Source organism: Limanda limanda, chromosome 8 (assembly GCF_963576545.1).
Source record: "Limanda limanda chromosome 8, fLimLim1.1, whole genome shotgun sequence".
NCBI lineage: Eukaryota > Metazoa > Chordata > Actinopteri > Pleuronectiformes > Pleuronectidae > Limanda > Limanda limanda.
Window position 1 is genome coordinate 4,032,659 of NC_083643.1, and position 6,000 is coordinate 4,038,658.

Consider the following 6,000-nt stretch of genomic DNA (forward strand, 5'->3'; position numbering starts at 1 on the left):
AATTACACAACAGGGCGTTCACACTTCTGCTGATTGTAAAACAAAAGCTGTGTTTATTTGACCCCTGTGTTCAGAACCAGTTAAGGTGGATTTGTCAAGCAAGTGCCTTATTGTTCTCGATCTGTTTTGGACGTTTGATCTCATTTAGACAACTTGTAATGTTCAGGCGCGACAAAAAAAAATCTCATTTAAATCGTACACTTTTATTTCGTTTAAAACTTGGATCAGAAAGTGCAGCTGAAGCAGCAGCGAGAGGAGAACCTGTGCGTTCAGTTTGCAAACATCCAGCTCACGACACTGCACCCGGACAGAGGATCGATCATGTCAGTGAGGAGAAGAGAGAAATGTTTATTCTGACTGAAGAAGAGGAAACCGTCTGTTGTCTGTTTTCTCTTTCTTCCCATTGTGTTCATTTCCCTCGGCTTGTTAAGTTGTTGTCTTTTACAGTTTCTTTTACCCTCAACATTTTGGAATAAAATTAAAAAACACTTGTTTAATTTATTGTGTCTTTATTTTCAGTCCAACATCTGAAGTCGGCTCCTTTTATCCTTCAGCACATTCAGTGGCGGGTTCTTCAACATGTGTTTATATGATTATTCTACAACTTCACTACATTTATTTAGTTTCCAGTTTATTTAAAATGTGCCTCATATGAATTTAAACGAATATACAACAATTACCAACAAGTTACCATCAGTGCATCACATGTAAAACTTACTAAACATAGAAAACATTGCTTTTAGGGAAATAAAGGACATTTCTCATCCACTATAATACATCTATTATCACTTTTTCAGAGTAACGTATTTACATAAAGATGGTTTATGAAATAAAACACCTTTTAGATGTAAAGGTGTATTGCATTCTGACCCTTCTTACTGGACACCTGATTGGCTTTACTCTTACAACCACTGATAGAGAACATTTCTGTCATTGGTCTAACTGGGAATCCATATGTCAAAAATTGTAATAATTATCTGCTCCAGTTGATCTGAGTCTCTGGAAACCAGTAGAGTGCACATGTAACAGTGTTTAAACCTGATGCATCGGTATTAAAAATCCATCAACAATTTATTTCTATCTGATTCTCTAATTATTAATATCTGATGTGGTTGTAATTCATCTGGTCTTTATATCATTCTCATACTAACTCATCTTGATGTTTCAGCAGTTGTTTCAACCTCATGAACAATTTTTAGTGAGTTTATTCGAATATTCTTTAAATCTCTTTGCCTAAAGATCTTTTTCCTTATTGAAGAAGTGGGCTGCTGCTTGTTGTACTTTACACATTGTTGTACCAGAAACATCTGGATTCTTCCTCCACCTCTGCTCCTGAACATCCTTCCTGCTTCTTCACCATGAGCCCTGAGCGGACCTGAACTCAGTGCAGCTCATGTGGGACTCCTCTGAGCTGCTGTGGAAAACCTTCCTCCTCCTCCTCCTCCTCCTCCTCCTCCTCCTCCTCCTCGGCAGGGACACTCCCCTCCCCTCCACGCACCGTGGATGCTCTCAGGCAGGAGGACACAGATCTGCAGCAGCAGGAGACGCTCGCACTGAGGAGCAACGGGACCGAGGACTTTTCTCCTCTTTGCACCAGACTGACACAAACTTGGGGGGATTCCGCTGCAGGAGCTGAGAGTCTCTTCGGAAGGACGGACACACACACGGACACACACGGACACACACACACACGGGTCAACATGGCTTCTCTCATGAACTCCGCGTGTCTCCTCTTCTTGCCTGTTGCTCTGCTGCTCAGTAAGTGATTTTACAATTACTTCTATATCTGCGGGATTCTGGTTTAGTGAAGTTGAATGTGCGGAGAGAATCACTGTTTCTGTTCCTGGAGATTCGTGCGTAACCAGGTGGCACAGGCGCAAATATACTGATGCGTAAAAATAACCTCCCACTTGATTCTGATGTATGCGACTCTGAAGTTGCGGGAGTCCCGGGTCTCTCCCCGCATCCTCCCGCATCCTCCCGCATCCTCCCGCATCCTCCCGCATCCTCCAGCGGAGCATGGGGCTCAGTGGTGCTGATGCTGCGGCCACACGGAGCCCGACCCCCCGCTGGGAGGAACTGTATGCTTCAGCGTTTCCATGTGAGAGAGGGTTTCTGTTCCCAGAGGTAGAACCTGGTCCCCACGTGTGTCCGGACCACATCTGTCCAGCTGCTGGGGAACATCTGGAGGGATGGAGGGGGGGGGACATGAGGGGGTTTCATCCCCCCCTAACATGCGTTAAAGGGTTAAAGCAACACTATAGTGGACTCATTCCTGTCCGATCTGGATCTGGTGCAGGTTCCTCTCGTTGTTTCCCTCCAGCCTCCTGCAGGTCGACTCCTCCTTGTGAAGAAGAAGAAGGGATGAACAGGTTCTATGTATAGAAAGGAGGCGGATCAGTTATAAAGAGGTGCTGCAGTGATGTAGTTTAACATTCACATAAAGTTCTGTGGCTCTTCAGAGACAGAGGAAGATTAAAGCTGCAGAGGTGGAGACATTCTGATGGGTTGACACCCCCCACCCCCCCCCCCCCTGCACACACACGAACACACACACACTCAATTTCCCATGGTGCAACTCAACAGCACATTTAATTCAACACCCGTCCTGTTGTCCAGAAAATATCCAAGCCATATCCCTCCGATTTTTTTTAATTTTATTTGCCTTTATTTAACCAGGTCGATGCCATCTTGCTCAACCAATCAGGAGTCAGTCTCAGCTGTCAATCATCTTTATGGCATCAAATGAATCATTAAAGCCAAACTTATCAGAAAAGAGAACATCTGCACAAACACCATCGTGATAAGAACTTCATACAAATTATTTGGCGTCTTCTTTTGCTTTCCCCTCTAACTTTATAATATTGTATTTTACAATTAAATGTAGATAGCCTGTTATATATTTGAAGACCAATGTCGTCTGTATGAATATGAGAATGAAAGAACAATGAAATGTTTGGACAATCTGAAGTGGTACATAGCTGTTAATATTGAGGTGATATAATATATAGTAATTGTTGATTTTCAATCATGAATACTGACGTCTGTAAATACACACTTAAATATATTTCCCATATTATAACACTCATTCTTGCCAGAAGTGCCTTTTGAGTACTTAATGCTTTATGTACTAATTTCTAGATTTTTATTTTTGGTCTTTCTTCCCTGCACTAACATGGAGGAGGCGGGGTTCATGACCTATACTGCAGTCAGCCACCAGGGGGCTATCCTCCTTTTTTTTTGTGTAGTACGTGTTGACCCTGGTGACATCACTGTTCGTATCTTATGATCAGTGGGTGAGTGAAGTGAACACGATGTGTCACATGTGAGCTGAGGAACCTTTACCTGAACACTGAGACTCGATTCCACGTTAAAGTACAAATCACCATCATCACCACATCTTCATCATCATCGCATGCTTCTGCTGCTGCTGCTGTGACGATGATGGTGACGATGATGGTGATGAAGAGGCGGTGGATGGGAGAGAGGAGGGGGAGGGAGGGGGGGGGGGGTCCCATGAGAGTGTGACACCGAGGGGGGAGTAAAGAGAAGAAAGGAAAGTGAGTCCCTGCGATGGAGATAAATGATGAATGAATCGCATCTGTCCGGCTCATCTGCTCAGCAGCGTCTCTGGGGACACCGATCAGCCCCCCCGACTGAACCTGAGCGCTGAGCTCTCCTCTGCTGCTGCTGCTGGGTCCCTGTCTGTCTGTCTGTCTGTCTGTCTGTCTGTCTGTCTGTCTGTCTGTCTGTCTGTCTGTCTGTCTGTCTCTCTGTCTCTCTGTCTCTCTGTCTGTCTGTCTGTCCATCAGCTCACTGCCTCCCTCTGGACTCGGGCCCTGGCTCGCAGCAGGGACAGAATGGGCTCATGATGATGTGATGAAACTCTTTGTTCTTCTCAAACTGTCGGAGCGTTCACGCTGCGTTCGCCGACATCACTTCCTGTCAACGCCGGCTCAGACGCTCGTCAGTCAAACCTGTGGCAGATCATCGACAGGTCCGGTGACACGTCGGGAAACAACCTGGAAGTCTAAAGCAGGGGATTTCAACTGGTTTTGTCCCAGGGACCATTCTGACTAGAAAGTAATCCGCGGCCCTCTGATGTGTGTGTGTGTGTGTGTGTGTGTGTGTGTGTGTGTGTGTGTGTGTGTGTGTGTGTGTGTGTGGATAGAAGGAAGTTTTAACAATTGGTTTTCCATGTTAGTTTTTTTCAAACAAATCTAGAAAAATCTGTGAAAAAACAACAAAAACAGTTGATTTTCAGTGCTTAAAGGGACTCTTACCTTTGTTGCATTTGAGAATTACAGCACATTCAAATCATCCCGCCTTCCTCCAATGCCCCACCCCCTCGTTCCCATCCACGGTGTTTTTTTGAAGAAACTTTATTTACAAGCAGACTTACAAGCTACTGCCTCTGCGCACGCACGTGAGTTTTTGTTTACCAAAGCAATGGATTCGGTAAGTTATATACATTTACATTCACATGCCTTGATGACGCGGGCCCGAATGCGCCACAAGAAGCAGACGGAAAACCTGCATGTCCATGCAGCAAACAGACAGGTCTGTCGGCCAATAAGGTCCTTCGGTCCGAAGAATTTTATTGGTTGAAGTTTTCACTAAATAATATGAGAGTGAAATAATTGTTTGTTTTTACTCCTGGTGGGTCTGTCTTGCATTTTAGAGTGTCATTACCTTATTAATACCAATTTAACCTTATCCAAAAAAAGTGTAAAAATGCAACAAAGGTAAGAGTCCCTTTAAGAATTGAAAACAAAATTAAACTGCAGTTTGTAGTTGTACTGCATCTCGGAACCATATGTGCATCAATATATAACGTTCATGACTTTAATGTACAGACATGTAGCTGACATGTTGTGTAACGGTGATCAATAACAATCAACATAAACTGGGGCTACAACTGAAGAGGGACGATGACAAAGTAATGCAGAATATGTCTCAAATGATAATCATACAATATCACTCACACAATTGAGGCCTACTTTAGTTTAACCTCATGATCACCAGCACCTTCATATTATTTTAGACATATTTTTCTTATTTTAGATATTTTTCACGATATTCAAGAGTAATCTAGAAACGTGTTGAAAAATCAAAGCGAATTTCGTGGACCCCCTGCACTCACGTCGCGGACCACAAGGGGGCCGCGGACCCCCGGTTGAAAACCCCTGCTCTAGAGGAACAACTCGGGGGCGAAGCTTTAAATATGTAAAGTAATTCAATAACTGAATCATCTTTACACCAGAGACCAAGTTCCAACAGTCAATCCAGATTCACAGAATTCACACACTCATAAATATCTGTCTCCTTAATGTGCTGGATTTTTTAAAATTATGATCCTTGAGTTATTATTAAAGTTAATGTGAGTTTATGTCTCGATCTCTAGTTTCAAGTCTTCTTCAGTACAACTGATGATCATTTTATAAATCATGATCCATTTCAAGGTTTTTATTGCATCGAATTACTAATTAAAACCAAACTCACAGGAACGATGGAGACTTGAATATACATCAAATACCAGAAAGGGTCAGAAAGTGACCCTCTCCTCTCCTCCTCCTCTCTCCTCTCCTTCTCCTCTCTCCTCTCTCCTCCTCCTCTCTCCTCTCCTCCTTCTCTCCTCCTCTCCTCCTCTCCTCCTCTCCTCCTCCTCTCCTCCTCTCTTCCCTCTCCTCCTCTCCTCCTCTCCTCCTCTCCTCTCTCCTCTCTCCTCTCTCCTCTCTCCTCTCTCCTCTCTCCTCTCTCCTCTCCTCCTCTCCTCCTCTCTCCTCTTCTCCTCTCCTCCCTCTCCTCCTCTCCTCTCCTCCTCCTCTCCTCCTTCTCTCTCCTCTCCTCCTCTCCTCCTCTCCTCCTCTCCTCCTCTCCTCCTCCTCTCCTCCTCCTCTCTCCTCTCCTCCTCTCCTCCTCTCTCCTCTCTGTCCTCTCCTCCTCCCTCTCCTCCTCTCTCCTCTCCTTCTCCTCTCTCCTATCTCCTCTCTCCTCCTC